This window comes from Schistocerca cancellata, chromosome 2, assembly GCF_023864275.1.
Source record: "Schistocerca cancellata isolate TAMUIC-IGC-003103 chromosome 2, iqSchCanc2.1, whole genome shotgun sequence".
NCBI lineage: Eukaryota > Metazoa > Arthropoda > Insecta > Orthoptera > Acrididae > Schistocerca > Schistocerca cancellata.
Window position 1 is genome coordinate 75,155,673 of NC_064627.1, and position 21,315 is coordinate 75,176,987.

Here is a 21,315-nt window from a genome sequence, read left to right on the forward strand (position 1 = left end):
GACTGATCAAAGCAAGATTTCTTCAGGAAAAAATTGTTGGTTAATGGATATAATAATTTTTACATTAATAGAGCCTTCAGACGAAGTCAATAATAATAATGCAAACAAGGTGAATGAGGAACCTTCCTCAAATTCTGTTACCATTTATTACTAGAGTAATCAACTATGTAGGAAAAATCATTTGGAAGAATGGCATAAGGATCACGTTTTTTCAGTCAACACAAAATTAGACTTTTTTCCTATCTAGAATGGATGTGATTAAGATTGATTGACTCTACACTGCAGAAATTGAAGTGATATGTGGTTGTGACAAAGAATATACTGGCAAGACTGGGAATACAATAAAGTAATATGTTAAAGAGCATGACTGCCACACACATTTACGACAAAGGATATAATCTGCAGCACTGGAGCACCAAGGTGAACATGACAAGGTTATAGATTTTAATAACATGAGAGTTCTAGCTAAAAAAAGTAATACTTGTAAAAGGAAACTCTGTGTGGCGGTTGAAATGTAGAAGAAAGAGCTAATGACTGATAGAGATGATGATGGCTACAGGCCCACAAAAGAAAGTAAAAATGTAGCCATAGCATGCGAGGAACATAAATGACTATCAGGAAACACACTCAGTAATTTGATAAAGTTCCCACACTTCTTTTAGCATGTACCCAATGACACTGGTCCACCAATAGCAGTGTAAGATTTTTGCACAAATACTCCATTTCTCTGAAAAAACTTGGGAAAACAGCATTTTTATAAGAAAATACACCATTGTTTTTCAACAGTGGTGAGCCACCAAAGGACACCTAAAATGAGTGAATGAACTGTCCTTTAAAAGATCGTTGCCAAGGGATTGAAGCAGCAAGTATTTTAGTGAAGAGGAATTTAATGCAGCCTAAAAGCTTGAAAACTTTTATCTGTAAATGGAAAGCAATGACGAACAAAATGCATATGTGAATTTCTGTGTGGCTATTTTATAAGAAATTATTGACCATTATATTGTAAGTTATCTTTACTTCTTTCTTATAATTTTTTTTCACTTGAATTTTAAACCAACAGAAGACAACTATCTTGTGATTTTCTTTCTTGCTCACAGGTGTCATAAAATGTAATAATATTTCAGTCATAAAGATATTTTGAACAATGAAAATGGATGGCTTTTGCTGAGATGACAACCCTCCTTCCTTACCCCATGTCTTGACAGGATTGGCATGTTAATCAGGATTCAGCATTTTTGGTGGTAGAGGATGGTAGGATGTCTTTCCTGTTGCCAACTAGTCCCCCTCCGCAACCATGATGGAATTTGTACCCCATCTGTCAGCATTTAGTGTTATTTCATGTGAAAGTCTGTTAACTTTTTTGAACTGTTTGCAAGTCATGAAACTGAGGTAGGGCGTGGGCATGCAACAAGTCAGGTTGGGAAACCACCTAAAAATCACATCCGCGCTGCCCGGCACATTGTCCATCATCGTTAATCCATTGGGTAAATTTGATCTGAGGTGGTAAGATATCATCTAGCAGTGTAAAATTGAAACTCGACCTCTTACTCAAACATGAATAACACACGAGACAGACATGTCGATGCAACTGACCATCACACTGCTGCCAACAGAAAGTCAGACTTAACTTTTACTTCTCAAACTAAAAGGTTCATCATGCAGTTTCAATTCATAATAATCAACCTTATACACTGTACTGATCTGACTTTCAACTGATTTTATGACTCCATTGCAGTCTGTGTACTGTATCAAAACCACTGAAACTTGGCCATTAATTAATTAAGCATGTAAGTTCTAGAAATCCACATGGGGAAGTGATTTGATGTGATCAGAGACACAAAACATCATCAGAATTAACTCCCTGTTACTCACACTATCACTAAGTGTATTGTGTTGTGCAGTATCTCTCCCTGCCATTCTTGTAATGTCAGTGTTCTTGAAGAATTGTAGGAGTACCTTTACTAGGTATTTGTTAGACTCCATCTCATCTGGAGTTACTGATCCAAATAATTTGTGCCATACGGCCTCCAGTACTTCACAGTGGAAGATTAAATTTGGTGTGGTTTCATCCATCTTACTACATAGTGACCAAGGATTCTCAGCTAGTTTACCCTGCTGATTTCTTCTAGCCTCACGGGGAAATTCCTGGCATTCCGTGACAATCTTTGATCTCATTCCAGGGGCTAATAAAGATTTCAGCTAGCAGTCTGAATAAACGTAAATGTTATGATCCTTGTAGCACCTCTGCGCACATTCTAATAACAAATAACTACGCCAGGAACACTGTCGCTTGACTTTCCTCACTAGTATAGGCTGTACCCTGCATATCCTTCATCTGTTTTCGACTGGTCAGTAAACCAGACTATGTTACCTGAATGCTATTGTGGTTCATTTTTCCACTGATACCTACTTACAGTTATTATGTTGAAATGTGTATTGAAGCAGCTGGAATCTATTGTGTATTCAGCCGGCATTTCCTCAAATTATTTACATTCTATGACCAGAAGGAAGACGTCCCACTTTCTCACTCCAGAGTAGGTGATTAGATGTCTTGTCTCTTCCACAATTGCATGTAATGTCTTCGCGTACTCCCATGAGACTAAATTTGTTCTGTACCTTGAAAATCCTATTCTTAATCTGTTAAGAGTTCTCCAAGTAGTGTAGGGTTGGTGATAATTGCAGTTAATTTCTTCCATCGGGGTGAAGCCCTCTTGCTTAGAAGTACTTTCTTTCCACAGAATTATACATCTAATATCTGTTTTGATGGATAACGGTAACTTTTGCTGCAAAAACCTTTTCCCAGACTTTAAGCAATGCGCTGTGGGTGTATAATTGTACATCAGTTGTTCAGGGTTTTCAATCTGCTTCTCCCATTCAGCTTTTCCTGACACTCTGCTTGTTATTGTGTGGGCTGCAGTGCTGGCCAAGGGGCAGTTCTTCAGGGCTGGGGTTGGTGTAACTATGCAGATTGACTTGTTTTAAGTCCGTGTTATCATACCTGGTGTGGACCGGTGCTCCCCAAACTGGTACTCCATACTCTCACACAGGGAAACAGAATCCCAATGCAGTTGATCTGAGAAGTTTGGGAAATCCTCCACATGTAGACCCTGTCAGCTTTTGCAAGATGTTCTTTCTTCATATTTTTCCTTTCAAACCTATAATGTGTTTTCTAAAACATAGAGTGCAGTCCAGTGTAATTCCCAGATATTTTGAGGTGTCACAATGCTCAATTTCCAACCCTCACTACATGGTATTCAGTTTCCCTTTAGCACCTCTGTTTTTTAACATGTGTGTGTGTTTCCTGTATTCAGCTTGAAACAGTTGAGATCATAATACTCTCCCAACCTTGCAGAATTACATAGGATCTTCCACTTTGGAGCGAACCTCTGATTACATTTGTCAGTTTTCTTATCTTGTATAGCTTTTAGATAAGCATTTTAATGATTCACGGTGTCATATGCAGCACAGAGGGCTATAAAAGCTGTACCTGTCATTAACTTTTTCCTCACACCCATCATTTATGTGTTGACTAAGGTTAAAGACCTTGCCAGAGTCTGACATCCCTGGTGTAAAGCTAGCTTGCTCTGAAGTGGTCTTTCCATCCAAACTTGATGTAGTCATAGTCAGTATGATTCTCTCAAATACTTTATACAGGTGGCACAAAAGTGAGATGTTACAAATATTCTTTGGCTCTTTAGATTATTTCCCCAGCTTGAGGACAGAAACAACATGTGCTTTCTCTGCAGCCGATTTCTATATTTACAACATTCATTATATTCGTGTGGAACTGAATATCCTAGAGATTTCTTGTTTCTAATCTGTTGACCCTGATTCTGCCTCCATTGTTACCCAACGATGCAATGGGAACATGTCCAGATGGTCTCCATAGCAGAAGTGGGTGTGCTGTTAATTCCGCCTGTTACGGATAGGCAGACCAATCTTTGCAACTTCCTGAGCTCATTAGCAGCCACTTTCTATTCTACTTTATTCCACTATAATGAAGCCCTATAAGTTGTTATAGGGCTTATCACAGAGTTGTGTACCTAGTACATGCCCCTAGGACTTGGATCCCAGTTTTTTCCATGTGTCCTTCCAGCATATATGAGTGCACATTTTGCCTTGGAATTTACAACCTGTTAAGTAAGAGCGTGGTCGACACTACACACAGATGGTAAAAGATGTCGCATTAATTATTTCATAGTCCAATAGAGGCGTGGTCGACATTACACACAGATGGTAAAAGATGTCGCATTAATTATTTCATAGCCCAATAGAGGGAACTTTCATCCCTCATGCAGTGTCCATAAAGCACTAGTTTACTTTTAATCCTTGACTGAAATACACAAGAATACGCATGAGTGCAGAGGATTATCAAAGTCATCCACATTTTTACCAATTTATAGTGTGTTACCCACTTCTGTATAAATGACTTTAATTTCCCCATGTATCCAGATGCTGCAGCATGACTCATTTTCGGACCTTTGGGGTGGCTACAAACTCAGCCTCAAAACGCGACGTGTTAGCTGCACTTATGTCTCTTCCTGTGTATCTCACTTAAAAGTTCAGAGTAAATTAATGCATTATAGACATTGCGTAAAGGACACAGTTTCCCGCTATTGGACTGTGAAAGAACTAAGATGATATCTTTTACCACCTGTGTGTAATGATGACCACACTCTTACTACACAGACTGTATGTTGTTTAAGTTAGTTTCACATCCATGGTTATCCTTAAATACTTCGCTACACCATCTACTGGTAAAATGTCATCAAACAGATGAATTGTAGAGAGCATGGCCCAGATATGCTTCCTTGTGTGCAGTACAACAATAGTTTTCCTGGAACTGACCTTTAGATCCTGTTTCTTACACCAGTTTCGTGCAGTGTTCAGACTGCATTGTACCATTGTTTTAATGGTACTTGAAAATTTCGCATATATTATTATGAGTAAGTCGTATGTATCCTTGGCAAAACTCAGTACCTTTAATGAGTTCATTCACCACCAGGTTCCACAACAGTGGGATTAAGACCTCATGCAATGATCATCCATCATTGTGGCTTCTATGTTTCATCTACTCAGCCTGGTCTTAATCCAGCTACACACAGTGGTTTTAATGCCATAGTCTTCTGCAGCTCAAACTGTGGATTCAAGGATTGTATTGCTAAAAGCCCCTTCAGTATACAGGAAGAGGCAGAAAGTAATTTTCTAAAGTGGAAAGTTCTTTCTACTTTCCAAACAAGTACTCTTCAGAAGAATGGAGGACATAGTGATTGGTTTCATATCCTTGTCATTGGTGTGGTCAGTTCTTCCTGGCTTTAGATTGAAAACTACATTTAGGTGGATTAAGACTGTGTTGCACAGAAGAAAAGTGGAAGCCACCACGATGAATGAGAAAATTGTGATCTGCACAACCTAAGGATGGCTACAAGGTGGGTTTTGTCCCCACTACTGTGGAACCTAGCGGTGATTGAACTCATTGAAGAGCTAAATACAAGAGGCTACTTTTGCCAAGAATATGCAGACGACTTAGTCATAGTAATACTTGGCAAATTTGCTAGTACTATTAGAACAATGGTACAATGTGCATTGAACATTGTGCAAAACTGGTGCAGGAAACAGTGTCCAAAGGGCAGCTCAAAGAAAACTTTTGTAATACAATTTATGAGGAAGCACATGCAATGCATGTGTTGGAATCTTAAGCTTCACAATCAAACTCTAGCTGTAGAGGCAATAGTGAAGTATCTAGGGGTAACCTCTAAAGCCTCTTCATGAACCCCTGCAACAACATCAAATATCATTCCAGAATGCCGAAAAGGGTAAGTCGAGAGGCGAATCTGCTGTGGGTCCCTGGTCATACAGGAGTCATTGGCAGTGAACAAACTGGAACGGGAACTTCTGTCTAGGAAAGAAGTGACGACTCCATCTATTGCACCATAAGCTGTCACTAAGGCGCTGATTAAGTCAAAACTTTGAAACTGGGCCAGGACTATGAACCAAAAACAAAAACATGGTGTGGCAAGCTAATTATGCCATGTTTTAATAAAAGTTCTGCAATTCTGAGCTTGAACAGGAGACAGGTTAAACTCATGGTAGGACTAATGGGAACTTCAAGAAAAACCTACGTGTGATGGGTATAGAGAAATGAGCCTATAACTGTGGACTGTGTGGTGAAGAGAAGAAACCGCACCACCCCCACTCTTCCAATGGAGGTCAAAGTCCTGAAGAAATTGTGTCTAATAAGGGACTAGTAAAGGGTCTCCTGCTACTCTTCAAGGGTACTCGTTGGCTTTCTTAGAATCACATTGAGTGAAACCACAGAATAAATCCTGTTTCGGTGTGGGCAAGAGTGGACAAGACCTGTCATTGTTTTTATCTCCCTGTTCAAATCAAATCAGCCCTCCAAGCATTAGGAACAACTCCTGCACCTAGACTGACTCTAAACAGTCTGCACAGGAGTCTGACTGATCTCATTCCTGCTTGTTAAATAGAGTGAAATTCCACCTGGGCCTGGTGACTTGAGCGGCTGAAACGTTTCCACTATCCATTGGAGTTCTTTGAAGTCAACACATTCTCTGGAAGATCCGCAGATCTCCCACTGGTTACTGTAAATCAGTATTTCACTGAGACTGAATCTTTGCCTGTATCATTATCAAAGTGCATTGAGGGAAGGAAGCATGAGGAGCACATCCAGTGTCTTGTGAGCTTCCCTTTTATACATCCCATCCTCTTCCATTAGTGTACCTCCTGGATTTTTTTGGTTTTCTTGTGAGAATTTTGTGACATCTGGCCCTGACAGCTGTACATTCCACCTCCTCACACAATACCTTCCAGGATGATTGTTTGCTTGCGTAATAGCAAGACTGTACACCGTATAGCAAGATTCTCCTGATATTTTGCCCATTATCCTTCCATTCTTACAAAGTCTTCTTACCTCCTTACATTGCAATTCGAGGTTCTTGTTCAGCAATGGATTTTTGTTTGTGTATTTCCTGTTGATTCGACAGCTGTCTAAGTGTGATGTCATGACGGCAGACATTATTTTATCTGCTAAATATTTTAGATCCACTGGATTTCTTACCACAGTTGTAAATTCAGACGAGTATGAGTTTAGATCTTTCCTATATTTGTATACAAGTCCCAGTCTCTTTTCCTATGGTTCCTATAGGTCTTGGTCAGTTTAACACCCTTTAAACCCCAAACTTAATATTGGGAGTGTTAATAACCCATAAATGGCACCATAACCTGTCTGTTGATAAATGTAATTGTGTGACTAGTACTTACATTTCAGACTGTCTTTTCTCAAATATGATGTATTCCAGATTTCAAACTACACTTTCAAGAATTTGTGTCATTTATCACTATGAATACAATCCGAAGAAAACTCAATAGCATTAGCATTAGGTAACAGAAATTAATAACTTGTCCATCACCAAAATATTGCAAACAGTAAGTTTTTACATATACAGGTATATTACACTAATCTTTGATGGGCAATGTGGACTGGCTTCTGTGAGCTTGGGATCTACCAAACGTTCATTGGTCTTTGAACTGTTCCCGTAACAATTTGTAATATAAATGAGTAAATCATTAAATCCATGACCATTGTGGGTAGCATACGTATCTTCTACTATTTAGCTTCATTGTCTTGTGTTAAGGTGCAGGTCCTTGGGTTTTCAGGTTTTGAGTTTTGATTCATTATATGGTCAGTGATAAAATTCTCTGCATAGTGTAAATGCGTCTTTTTATCACTGCAGAATGAAATTGTACACATGCACTGACACTGTCAGACAATTCCCGTATGGGTACAATCAGTGTTGCCACTCTTAAGATCTCGGTTACACATCCACACATAGCATCTGCCCATGAAACACTCAAACTGTCTCTACCTTCAACAACCAAACCTCGGTTGTGGTTCAAAGTAAATTATACATCACAATGCCGACATGACTCTTTACCATATTAGTTCTTAATTAATGTTGGATGCAAATTTACTGTGTAATGTAGTGATTCCTAATATAACAGGAAGCCCATTCCTTGTTCATTGAAATAAAGTTTAAAATATGATTGATCCGATATGATGTGAGGATGGTAACTGTAGACGCACAAAACAACAAAATTGGCCGTAATATTACTGAAATAAATATCCATCAATATCCATAGATCTGAGGAATATGGATCTGGAATTGTATTTTGTAGACCATGTGTATGAAAAGTAATCAGTGTTTTCATATTGCTGATTAAATATGTCACATTAATTAAAACTTTGTTCTTTTTCAGAAGATTAGCTGAAGTATTGTGATCTACTGATTCAGTTCAGATACTTAGTCATTTTGGAATGCTGTTTATCAAAACTATCTAAAACAAATATGTGCTGTGCTTTCATGTCAAAAATATGAAAAATTTGCCAACATATAAGATAAAGGAATTACATTATAGGTGGAAGCTGAGAAATGATATTGTTACTGAGCTGTTGGGAATGGCCTTCTGATTAAGCACACACATATAAATGATTCAAATTTATTGATACAGGTCATAACTGTCTTACGAAATGATCAATACTGGTAACATTTTGTGCTGATGAAGTAAAGAAAAAAGAAAATAATCTTGAGGCAAACAACTGTACAAAAGTGAGGCATTTGCTTGAATGTTTTGACATTAAGATCTTTAATGATTTTTTTTGGGGGGGGGGGGGGGGAGTAAATCAAGAGGATATGCCATAAATTTTTAATTTTTCTTTACTTTAGCACCTGTGGATAGAAAGAGAGAGCTACCATTAACTCACTGGTAGGAACCGCATCTCCTTGTAACGCACGAACTTTTCTGCTTAGGGAATCAGTGTGTTGATGCATTTCTCTAGGCATGTGGGGAACCATATATTCGTATCTGCTCATCCTTAAAGTCCATCATGCCAACCAACTTGGGTCTTTTAAATTTAAGAGCCGTAGTATGGCAGTATAATCAGTGACTGCTGTGAAATGTCTACTATACTGGAAGCATCTAAAGTAATTCACTCCAAATACCAGGCCCATCAACTCTTCCTCAGCTGTATTATAATTAATTTCTTCTTTATTGATCTGGTGGGATGCGTAACCACCTGATTTCTTTTCACTGTCACAGATGGCATAATCACTGTCGTTGCAGGATAAAAGAACAGTTTTTTTCAAAATATGAATGAATGATAGAAGTGATTTGGTCAGAATATCTTGAATTTGATTCATCGTTGTATGGTATTCTGTGGCCCAGTTGATTGGTATTCCTTTTTTCAGTAATTTTGTTAAAGGCATCTTGCAGTGGTGTAATCTTGTACAAATTAGTGAGGCCAAGGAATGACAGCAGTTCTTTCACATCTTTGGGTGAAAGAAATTATTGACAGCTTCCATGAAACATGGATCTGTTTTTACTCCAGTGTAACTGATAATATGGTCCTGATATTTCCCCTGAAACACTAGAAAAAAGCCCTATGCCAACTTTAAACTTAAATTGTCAATTTGTAAAAACAGTAATATGCTTCTCAGCTGCTCTTGTCTATCATCCTCAAAAAGACACTCATATCATCAAGATATATTAAACACATGGTGGGTTTCAACACATACAGTAAAAAGTCTGCAAACTGCTGAAAAGTGGTGGATGCATTTCTCAAACTATACATTCTAAGAAACTCACATAGTCTAGAAGATGTGACAAATGTCATTTTAAGTCTGTCTTGAAGTGAATTTAGAATTTAATGATAGTCTGATTTCATAACTAAGGTGGTAAAATATTTGCAGTTTCCTGATCAGCCAAGTGTTTCATGAATACAAGGCTCTGGATGTGTGTTGGGGGTAATTACCAAATTCACTGCTTGCATATCAACACAAAGGCAGTAAGGTTTCTCACCATTAATGCATTTCTTGTGCACAGGAATTACAAACAGTGCTGAGGGGCTAGAGGAAAGACGTAATATTCTGGCCTTCAGCAAACTGCTGAAAAGTGGTGGATGCATTTCTCAAACTATACATTCTAAGAAACTCACATAGTCTAGAAGATGTGACAAATGTCATTTTAAGTCTGTCTTGAAGTGAATTTAGAATTTAATGATAGTCTGATTTCATAACTAAGGTGGTAAAATATTTGCAGTTTCCTGATCAGCCAAGTGTTTCATGAATACAAGGCTCTGGATGTGTGTTGGGGGTAATTACCAAATTCACTGCTTGCATATCAACACAAAGGCAGTAAGGTTTCTCACCATTAATGCATTTCTTGTGCACAGGAATTACAAACAGTGCTGAGGGGCTAGAGGAAAGACGTAATATTCTGGCCTCTAACTACTGTTGTTTGCTATTGTCCACAAACGGTTGTAAATGACAAAGGATGTAATAAGGCTTTTCAGCTATTAACCATACATTCTGTGTCAGAATTTCATACAGTGCTAAATTTGTGGCTGGTAAATACTGCTTTTTTTCAAACAGTCACATGACTTTGTGCAACACCAGGCAGAACAAGTTTCTGTTCAGATTGGATAAATGAATTTGTTGTGACTTTGCAAGACAGCCAAGCCACTATCATTGGTAGCCGAAAAGCACGCGTTAAGCTCACGCAGGCTGGCGTGAGGTCTGGAACAGGACAATGTAATTAATATGGCCAATAAGGTATGTTGCTGCTGGAATACTTAACTTTAATTCATAATTGGAGAACATCGATCTGACGGTACATGCATCACAAGATAAATAGCAATTGATAAAGGCGCCTTGCTAGGTCGTAGCAAATGACGTAGCTGAAGGCTATGCTAACTATCGTCTCGGGAAATGAGAGCGTAATTTGTTAGTGAACCGTTGCTAGCAAAGTCGACTGTACAACTGGGGCGAGTGCTAGGAAGTGTCTCTAGACCTGCCGTGTGGCGGCACTCGGTCTGCAATCACTGACAGTGGCGACACGCGGGTCCGACGTATACTAGCGGACCGCGGCCGATTTAAAGGCTACCACCTAGCAAGTGTGGTGTCTGGCGGTGACACCACAGAATTAATTTATCTTTTAACTAGATTCTGAGGGATGGCATGATTGCATACACTTTTTAGATGAGCAACAATGTTTCTTTATTTTAAACTTCTGATGCTGCTTTCTCTTGTGCACAGCCAGCATTGTTGCACATAAAACCACAACATCTCCCTCTCCAAAATTATCTAAAGAAAAGAGGATGTAAAATACATTGTTTATAGTTTTGGGTATGCAAAGACTTCTTTTTATGTGAACCTAGACGTGGTCGAAAACTTCGTTCTGTTTGAGTCTGGAAGCCTAGTACACCTCGGTAGTGGCACAGGAAATCATTCCCTAGAATGGCATCTAAATCCTGCTGTCTTTTTCTGAGCTCCTCATATGAAAATCATATTTTCGTCTACCCATCTCTGTCTCAACATGACAAGTTTCTAAAGGATTGTTAGTCTCTGCCCCCAGTTCACTAATGTGACAGCAAGGTGGCTTCAGTACCTGCTTATCCCAAGGGAGTAGAAGTAGTAAGCTCACATGAGAGTCCTTGCCTACTGCAAGCATGACAAATTTGCCTTTAATGTTGCCTACAACATTCACATTTACCACCTCCAATAACCTGCAAAAATTGGACTGACTGATTTTAATTGGAGCTTGATTTGGTGACCACATCAGCCCCCATGGCATTCCCTGACATGAACTTCATTACTTTTAAAACTTTGAAATCTTTTCTTGCCTTGGTTTTGTCTATTTTGTGATCAGTTGCAGTCAGCACTTAGGTGCTACACCTCTCTACAATAAATACAACAAGGGGTACCACAGTTATTGGGAGTATGCCCTGAGCACCTGCATCACACACAGTTTGTCTCACCTCATTTGAGACGAGGATGACACCACCTTTATATCACCCCCAGTCTGTGGGTAAATGAAATGATCGTGTGGCATTGATGGCTGGAGGCACCGTCTGAGAAAGTTTGGCCACCAGGTTGCAAGTCTTATTTCAGGTGATGCCACATTGGGTGACTTCCGTGTTGGTGATGATGTGATGATGATGATGATAACAAGAAACGCAGTCCTTGAGCACCCCACCAAGAATCGAACCCAGGTCCGCTGCATGGTACGTTGCCACTCAACTAACCAGGTGGACTAATCTGTGGGTTATCCCCATAATGAATACATGTATTACTCACTTCCTCATATAGGGCGTCATTCCTCATTTGGCCTGAGCTCAGGCTATAATATGACACAAGCATGAAATTGTGCATATCAGGTCGGCAAAATTTCAAAATCCTCTCCTGTCTGTTGTCAAAGGATGAATAACTTATTGCTGGAGAAGCTTACATCTCTTTCATCAGTATACCATTCTGTCAGCCCTATAACACATTGAAACTCCTGGCATTTTGCAAGGATTAGACTGATTCAATGTACGTTCGAGCGTCTACTAACAACTTCACATACACAACATTCAACTGAAATTTGTCGAGTCCTGAACACACATGGTCTAAATCACACACATGCTACAGAACTGCTGCCACATTTTCTGAGGCCCTTCCCAAAAGAAAGGAATGGAAGTATTGGCAAGAAAACTGTTTACTAGACTGGCCTACATTGCAGAAGAGGGGCTGACAACATGCATAGTCATCCAATGTTGCCTGAACATCTGAATGTACTTTTCAAGCAGTTGGAGGCACTTGTGTTGGCTGCAACTGCTCTTGCAGTTTTAAATTTCTAAGAGAACAGGCTGCTACTTGTTCTCCCAAAGCTTTGAGTGAGTCACTACTGCTCACTTCTGCACTACCCACCAACTGCATGCATATAGTGGGTGTGTTGTTCATCCGTGGCTACACCATTCTTGGAAAGCAGCACACAAAAGAAAAATACATTTCTCTTTTTAAAAGCTCTAGGTGTTCTGAAAGTTTTCATCAGGAGGAGAGGGAGGGAGGAGGTTAGTAGCTCCACCATGTTCCTTTAGTGGCTCTTAAATCAGATGATGACCTGACGGGTATGATCCCAAGGATGAATAGAAGACCCTCAGGCAGGGAGTAGTGGTGCTACAGCAGGCTGTAGGGAGGTGAAGCTAGATGGTGGGAGAACCACGTGGACAGGCACCAGGTGGTCGATGGGCAGCGCAGTTTGGCTATCTGTGCCACACTGGTGGCATGAACTCCAGAATATAATAGGGCTGGCTGGCATTCCATTGTAGTGTGACCACCTTGACTTTGCCTGACACGAGCGGTGAAATACACCAACCTAGCTCTGGGTAGCCAGCAAGGCCCTGGGGAGGTTGTGTTGATGGTGCACCTCAGGGCATGTCCAGGTAGTAGTGGCCCCAGCAAGTTCTGACATCTGTTTCATAGCAAAGCTCGGCACAAAAGAAATGTGACCTTTTTTGTGGACCAAAATGTAGGCTAGCCCACTGATTACAGTTTGTACAGGTGTGGAGCAGTCTCCAAAGGAGTGGGCATCCAATGGAGATAAAAGTGAGTCAAAAGGTATAACAGGTAAAACTTGGATATAAAGTCAAGTACAGATTACAGTGGAGCCACCCTGGGGTTACAGACCAAACCACTGGCCATCAGGTGTCTTATCAGTAGTGGAGCAAAATCTGAGAACCATTAGAAGGGAAAGGAGAGGGAAAGATCTCAAGCTTTGCTGAAAACTCAAGCTTTGCACACATGTAGTGTGAGGAAACTTCATCTGTCAGGATTTTTTTGGAACAGACATCATTTATGCTGAGATAATGAATTTCCCTGGCCTGTAGGTCACAGGAGCTAGTACTGGAGTGTTAGAAGTGAAAGTTTTAAGTAGAAAAAAATTTAAAATCAGCACTAAAATAGCTCTGGTATCCCCCCCCCTAGAATGGCGGCAGCATGCACTGGCAAATACACATGGAAGGCGCGCACCTCCCCCCCTTTTGAGGGGTCACCCGCACTGCCTCCGCAAGTTGGCCTGCATACTATTCGTTTGTTTCTTTTACCAGTTGACTCGGCTGAATCAAATTATCGAGTAATTGTACTTTCCTATATAGCACTCGAATCCATGTCATCATATTTTATAAGTTTCTTTCCGGCACATAGATAGCTAAAACATACCTACGAGAAAAGTCGTGGCTATTCTAGTGCTCTCAATACGTTATTCTGTCTGGCATTTGTTTGAGAAAAGTCATGAATATTCTACTGTTTTGTGACTAAAAAGACACTAATGGGAGAGATTCTTCAATACAAGCAAACGAGCATAGACGCTCATAATGATTGTGATTCTATTATGCAAGTGTTGTCTGTTTGTCCTAGATCTGACTATCCTACTTTGTACAAAATATTTGCTTGTCTACCTGTACCTTTTGCTACAGTAGAAAGAAGTTTTTCAACATTGCAGCATGCGAAAATATAGCTGAGGTCAACAATGGAGGAATTTGCTTAGCTCTGTTGAACACTCACCCTAACATTGATTGCTGTATTGATGATTTAATTAACAAATTTGCCAGGAAGAATAGGCACATAGAATTCATCATTTAAGGAAGAGAACCACAATTGTAACTTTTTACATCATAAGATGGCATGTCTTGTATATGTTTATAATAAGTTTAAATAAAACTTTCTTAAACTTTGCATGTGACTTGATTTTTTTATTGTGATAAAAGTAAAGGTAGCTCAAGATATCTTTAGTGCCCCCCTCCTTGAGGTTTTTCTGTATCTGTCACTGGCAACATGCTCAGCTGAGAGAATTTGCGTATCATGGAATGTCAGTGCAGGCTTTGAAAAACAAAAGAGCATCAAATGCTGAATTCAGAACCAAACTCAGTTATAAATAGTCGCCTGACGACAACAACAACAGTTCAGTCTGATTGGACACATGGCACCAAGTACATATAACAGGAAGACATACCACCGCATGAACATTGTCGGGTCAGTTGTTGAAATATTGTGCATAAAACAAAAACAAGAAGTTAGCAGTTCATCTGGAAGCACACCAATAATCAACCATACTGAGATAACTTGAGAGATCATGTCTCAGATTGTGGTTTAAATCATATAATTTGCGCCAAACCAGTGGCCGATGATCAGTTTTGGGACTGGAGACAGATAATGCTCTTCCAGCCCATGTGAGAGGCTAGCCGTCTTCACCATTTCAACCACTCACCTACAGAATCCTAGGATGGCATGTGAACCCATGAAGCAGATGTCATCTGTGGCAACAAGTTCCACAATTTGTAAATGGCTGCACACCCAGTGAGCTCCATAGCAGCAGGCAGAGTCTCTTGGACCCTTCGATATCAGTTCATGTGGACAGCAGCATTTTGTCCCAAGCTGCTGCCGATGACTAGCAGAACTACTCTCTGTGCTTGATTAGTCTTTCATAACAAATGAGGTGTCCTGTATTAGTTCAGTTATACTCTCAGCGCAGAAGAAGCCCTCAAATCTGTTCTTGAGGTGTAAGTGGATGTCTGTGCTGGGAGTACCCACTTTCAGCTTCATTCCAAAGATTAGGGTATATTAATAATTTTCACTTTTGGACTGTCTATACAAAGGCGATGTACTTGAGGACAATATTATGGAAATGGAAGAGAATGTAGATGAAGATGAAATGGGAGATATGATACTGTGTGAAGAGTTTGACAGAGCACTGAAAGACCTAAGTCGAAACAAGGCCACGGGAGTAGGCAACATTCCATTAGAACCACTGACGGCCTTGGGAGAGCTAGTCCTGACAAAACTCTACCATCTGGTGAGCAAGATGTATGAGACAGGCAAAATACCTACAGACTTCAAAAAGAATATAATAATTCCAATCCCAAAGAAAGCAGGTGTTGACAGATGTGAAAATTACAGAACTATCAGTTTAATAAGTCACAGCTGCAAAATAATAACACGAATTCTTTACAGACAAATGGAAAAACTGGTAGAAGCCGACCTCGGGGAAAATCAGTTTGGATTCCGTAGAAATATTGGAACACGTGAGGCAATACTGACCTTAAGACTTATCTTAGAAGCTAGATTAAGAAAAGGCAAACCTACATTTCTAGCATTTGTAGACTTAGAGAAAGCTTTTGACAATGTTGACTGGAATACTCTCTTTCAAATCCTGAAGGTGGCAGGGGTAAAATACAGGGAGCGAAAGGCTATTTACAATTTGTACAGAAACCAGATGGCAGTTATAAGAGTCGAGGGGCATGAAAGGGAAGCAGTGGTTGGGAAGGGAGTGAGACAGGGTTGTAGCCTCTCCCCAATATTATTCAATCTGTATATTGAGTAAGCAGTAAAGGAAACAAAAGAAAAATTTGGAGTAGGTATTAAAATCCATGGAGAAGAAATAAAAACTTTGAGGTTTGCCGATGACATTGTAATTCTGTCAGAGACAGCAAAGGACTTGGAAGAGCTGTTGAATGGAATGGACAGTGTCTTGAAAGGAGGATATAAGATGAACATCAACAAAAGAAAAATGAGGATAATGGAATGTAGTCGAATTAAGTTGGGCGATGCTGAGGGAATTAGATTAGGAAATGAGACACTTAAAGTAGTAAAGGAGTTTTGCTATTTGGGGAGCAAAATAACTGATGATAGTCGAAGTAGAGAAGATATAAAATGTAGACTGGCAATGGCAAGGAAAGTGTTTCTGAAGAAGAGAAATCTGTTAACATAGAGTATAGATTTAAGTGTCGGGAAGTTGTTTCTGAAAGTATTTGTATGGAGTGTAGCCATGTATGGAAGTGAAACATAGACAATAAATAGTTTGGACAGGAAGAGAATAGAAGCTTTCGAAATGTGGTGCTACAGAAGAATGCTGAAGATTAGATGGGTAGATCACATAACTAATGAGGAGGTATTGAATAGAATTGGGGAGAAGAGGAGTTTGTGGCACAATTTGACGAGAAGAAGGGACTGGTTGGTAGGAGATGTTCTGAGGCATCAAGGGATCACAAATTTAGCATTGGAGGGCAGAGTGGAGGGTAAAAATCGTAGAGGGAGACCAAGAAATGAATACACTAAGCAGATTCAGAAGGATGTAGGTTGCAGTAGGTACTGGGAGATGATGAAACTTGCACAGGATAGGGTAGCATGGAGAGCTGCATCAAACCAGTCTCAGGGTTGAAGACCACAACAACAACAACAACAACAACTACTACTACTACTACTACTACTACTACTACAACTGAATGAAACACAATTTTTGTGCCATATGCGTTTTGCATTTATTCTCTGTAAGGCAACTAAAGTGGCCTGGAATATCTACAGATTTTTACTATTTGGTTTACATTTTGGAGTAATGTACCTATCGGTTATAAGCTGTTCTGGGGGTTGGTTTTTGCTTTGATGTAGTAATATTTTAAATTTTACTTACAGGTTGCAGTGACAATTTTCTACATATTATGTTTCTGCTTGGTTTTTGGTGCTGTTCCTCTGCCACATGGGGTTTTTGTTTTCCACATTTCACAGCACTAGGAACTGAACACTTGTTTTGATGCAGTGTTTTGGTTTGTATTTCTGACCGTTGGATGTTATTGCCAGCTTTTGAGTGTAATTGAGTGTAATTTTTTAGATGTGTGTGATCCGTTTGTGTGTGTGTGTGTGTGTGTGTGTGTGTGTGTGTGTGTGTGTGTGTGAAATAGTATTTGTTTTGGTGAGCTTTCTTTTCTTCTATCAAGTGTAGTAGGGAGTCTATACTGATGTATGTGTGCACATTTATCACATGTTTGTTTTCAGCAATGGCTTTCTGAATGTGGAAGTTTTCTTGCATTTGTGTAAGGTATTTGTAATGGTGGTTTATTCTCATTATTTTCATTTCTCGTTTCATGTTTGTAGGCTGGTGGTAATGGCATTCTACATGTTTTGCAAATGTGGAATGGTTTGTTTCGTACTTGGGACACCTCATATGTTCTTTGTAACGTGTTTTAAAATTCCTGCATGTCATGCCTATGTATACTGCATCACAACTTTGATATTCAAGTTTATATATTCCTGATCCCTGGAATTTATCCCTCTTGGTAGTAGGTGTGATTGGAGGGTTTCCCCAGTATTATATGCTATTTGGAAGCCCTGTCTCTTTAGTATGTTTGCCACTCTGTGTGTTAATTTTTGTGTGTAAGTAATAGTGTACCATCTGCTTTATTCTGTGTGATGTTGTCATTGTTGGTGTTTGTTGAGTGTGTTTGTGAGTTTGTAGATTGTATCCTAGAAGTGTTCTGTTTGTTTTGTATTTGTGTTTATATTTTTTTATCGAGTCTGTGTACTACATGTGTGTATTACCCATTGTTTTACCCATTGTTCCTAGCTATTTGTTTGATTGTACTCATTTCTTTTTCATAGTTTTTCTTGCTGAGAGGGATCGTGTTTAATCTATATAATGTATTATATATGACGGTAGTATCTGTTCCCGAGAGAACAGTTACCATGGATGACCATGCAGCTTTGCTAGAAATGAAATGATAATTAAATGGACACCGTCATATATAGTTAAAATATGGATTCCCGGCCATTGACCTTCTTGTACGAACGCACACACTATGCCCGAACTCGTACGGGACTTGGTAGATTAATCTGCCACGAGTAATGAGTATGATGGGCAATCATCTATTAGGCGCACTACGAATGTAGTGGTGTGGACATGTTGGGAATGTGGATCTCACGGGGAGCGTGCAAGGCATAAGTCCCTGCAGACGCACTATCCTCTGTGCCCACGGTGGCTCAGATGGATAGAGCGTCTGCCATGTAAGCAGGAGATCCTGGGTTCGAGTCCCGGTCGGGGCACACATTTTCAACATGTCCCGAATGAAGTAGATCAATGCCTGTTTGCAGCTAGGGTGTCCATTTAATTATCATTTCATATATAATGTATGTCTTAGTGCTGCAAGCTTATGGTTGTGGGGATGATAAGATATGGAATGTATTATTGTATCTGTGGCTGTTGATTTTCTAAAGATCTTAAATGTATGTTTGCCGTTTTGTTTTGTTATTGCTATGTCAAGAAAATTTATTTGATTGTCTTTTTCTTTTTAAAGTGTGAATTTTATGTTCTGATGTGCTTTGTTGATTTCCAAGTGGAGTTTATCTATTTTTTCATTTGGCTCATCTGCCAGACAAATAATGACGTGCACATATCTCTACCAATATATGATTTTAAAACTTTCATTAGTGGTTATCTTTTTAAATATCTGATTTTCGAGATGACTGATGAAAGGTTTTGCTAATGTTCCTGATATTAGTTCTTGAACTGAAAATAGTTTTGTTCAGTTGTCAGTCTGAGCGTATTTGTTATTTCTTGGCAACACAGACCAAAACATCACATCAAAACAAGTGTTCAGTTCCTAGTGCTGTGAAATATGGAAACCAAAACCCCAAGTGCCAATTATAAGAAGAGGAACAGCACTGAAAATGCAACAGAAACACAATATGTAGAAAAAAATGTCCACGCAACCTATAACTAGAATTCAAAATGTTTCTACGTCATAGCAAAAACCAATCGCCAGAACTGTTTGTAACCAATAGGTACATTGCCCAAAATGTAAACTAAGTAGTTATAAAGTGTACATATTCCAGGCAAATGAAGATGCCTTTCAGAGAATAAATGTGAAGCACATGTTGTTGTGGTCTTCAGTCCAGAGACTGGTTTGATGCAGCTCTCCATGCTACTCTATCCTGTGCAAGCTTCTTCATCTCCCAGTACCCACTGCAACCTAACTCCTTCTGAATCTGTTTAGTGTGTTCATTTATTGGTCTCCCTCTACGATTTTTACCCTCCACGCTGCCCTCCAATACTAAATTGGTGATCCCTTGATGCCTCAGAATATTCCCTGCCAACCTATCCCTTCTTCCAGTCAAGTTGTGCGACAAATTTCTCTTCTCTCCAATTCTATTCAGTACCTCCTCATTAGTTATGTGATCTACCCATCTAATCTTCAGAATTCTTCTGTAGCGCCACATTTCGAAAGCTTCTATTCTCTTCTTGTCCAAACTATTTATTGTCCATGTTTTACTTCCATACATGGCTGCACTCCATACAAATACTTTCAGAAACAACTTCTTGTCACTTCAATCTATACTCAATGTTAACAAATTTCTCTTCTTCAGAAACACTTTCCTTGCCATTGCCAGTCTACATTTTATATCCTCTCTACTTCCACCATCATCAGTTATTTTGCTCCCCAAATAGCAAAACTCATTTACTAATTTAAGCGTCTCATTTCCTAATCTAATTCCCTCAGCATCACTCGACTTAATTTGACTACATTCCATTATCCTCATTTTGCTTTTGTTGATGTTCATCTTATATCCTCTCAAGACACTGTCCATTCCGTTCAACTGCTCTTCCAAGTCCTTTGCTGTCCCTGACAGAATTACAATGTCATCAGTGAACCTCAAAGTTTTTATTTCTTCTCCATGGATTTTAATACCTACTCCTAATTTTTCTTTTGTTTCCCTTACTGCTTGTTCAATATACAGATTGAATAACATTGGGGAGAGGCTATAACCCTGCCTCACTTCCTTCCCAACCACTGCTTCCCTTTCATGCCCCTTGACTCTTATAACTGCCATCTGGTTTCTGTACAAATTATAAATAGCCTTTAGCTCCCTGTATTTTATCCCTGCCACCTTCAGAATTCGAAAGAGTGTATTCCAGTCAACATTGTCAAAAGCTTTCTCCAAGTCTAGAGATGCTAGAAATGTAGGTTTGCCTTTTCTTAATCTAGCTTCTAAGATAAGTCATAAGGTCAGTATTGCCTCACGTGTTCCAACATTTCTATGAATTCCAAACTGATCTTCCCCGAGGTCAGCTTCTACCAGTTTTTCCATTCGTCTGTAAATAATTCGTGTTAGTATTTTGCAGCCATGGCTTATTAAACTGATAGTTCTGTAATTTTCACATCTGTCAACACCTGATTTCTTTGGGATTGGAATTATTATATTCTTCTTGAAGTCTGTAGGTATTTTGCCTGTCTCATACATCTTGCTCACTAGATGCTAGAGTTTTGTTAGGCCTGGTTCTCTCAAGGCTGTCAGTAGTTCTAACGGAATGTTGTCTACCCCCGGGGCCTTGTTTTGACTTGGGTCTTTCAGTGCTCTGTCAAACTCTTCATCTACATTCTCTTTCATTTCTATAATATTGTCCTCAAGAACATCGCCCTTGTGTAGACCCTCTGTATACTCCTTCCACCTTTCTGCTTTACCTTCTTTGCTTAGAACTGGCTTTCCATCAGAGCTCTTGATATTCATGCAAGTCTTTCTCTTTTCTCCAAAGGTCTCTTTAATTTTCCTGTAGGCAGTATATGTCTTACGCCTAGTGAGATATGCATCTAAATCCTTACATTTGTCCTCTAGCTATCCCTGCTTAGCCATTTTGCACTCCCTGTCGATCTCA

General features: G+C 39.4%; 1 protein-coding gene and 1 non-coding gene across 2 annotated transcripts in view; both read left to right on the forward strand.

Annotated features, from left to right (window-relative positions):
• The window catches only part of LOC126161349 (gastrula zinc finger protein XlCGF8.2DB-like), a 116,152-nt gene that overhangs the window by 60,836 nt on the left and 34,001 nt on the right, over positions 1-21,315 (forward strand). The window lies entirely within an intron of this gene.
• Trnat-ugu (transfer RNA threonine (anticodon UGU)) lies at positions 18,633-18,707 on the forward strand. The gene has a single exon. It is a non-coding gene; the product is annotated as a tRNA-Thr (tRNA).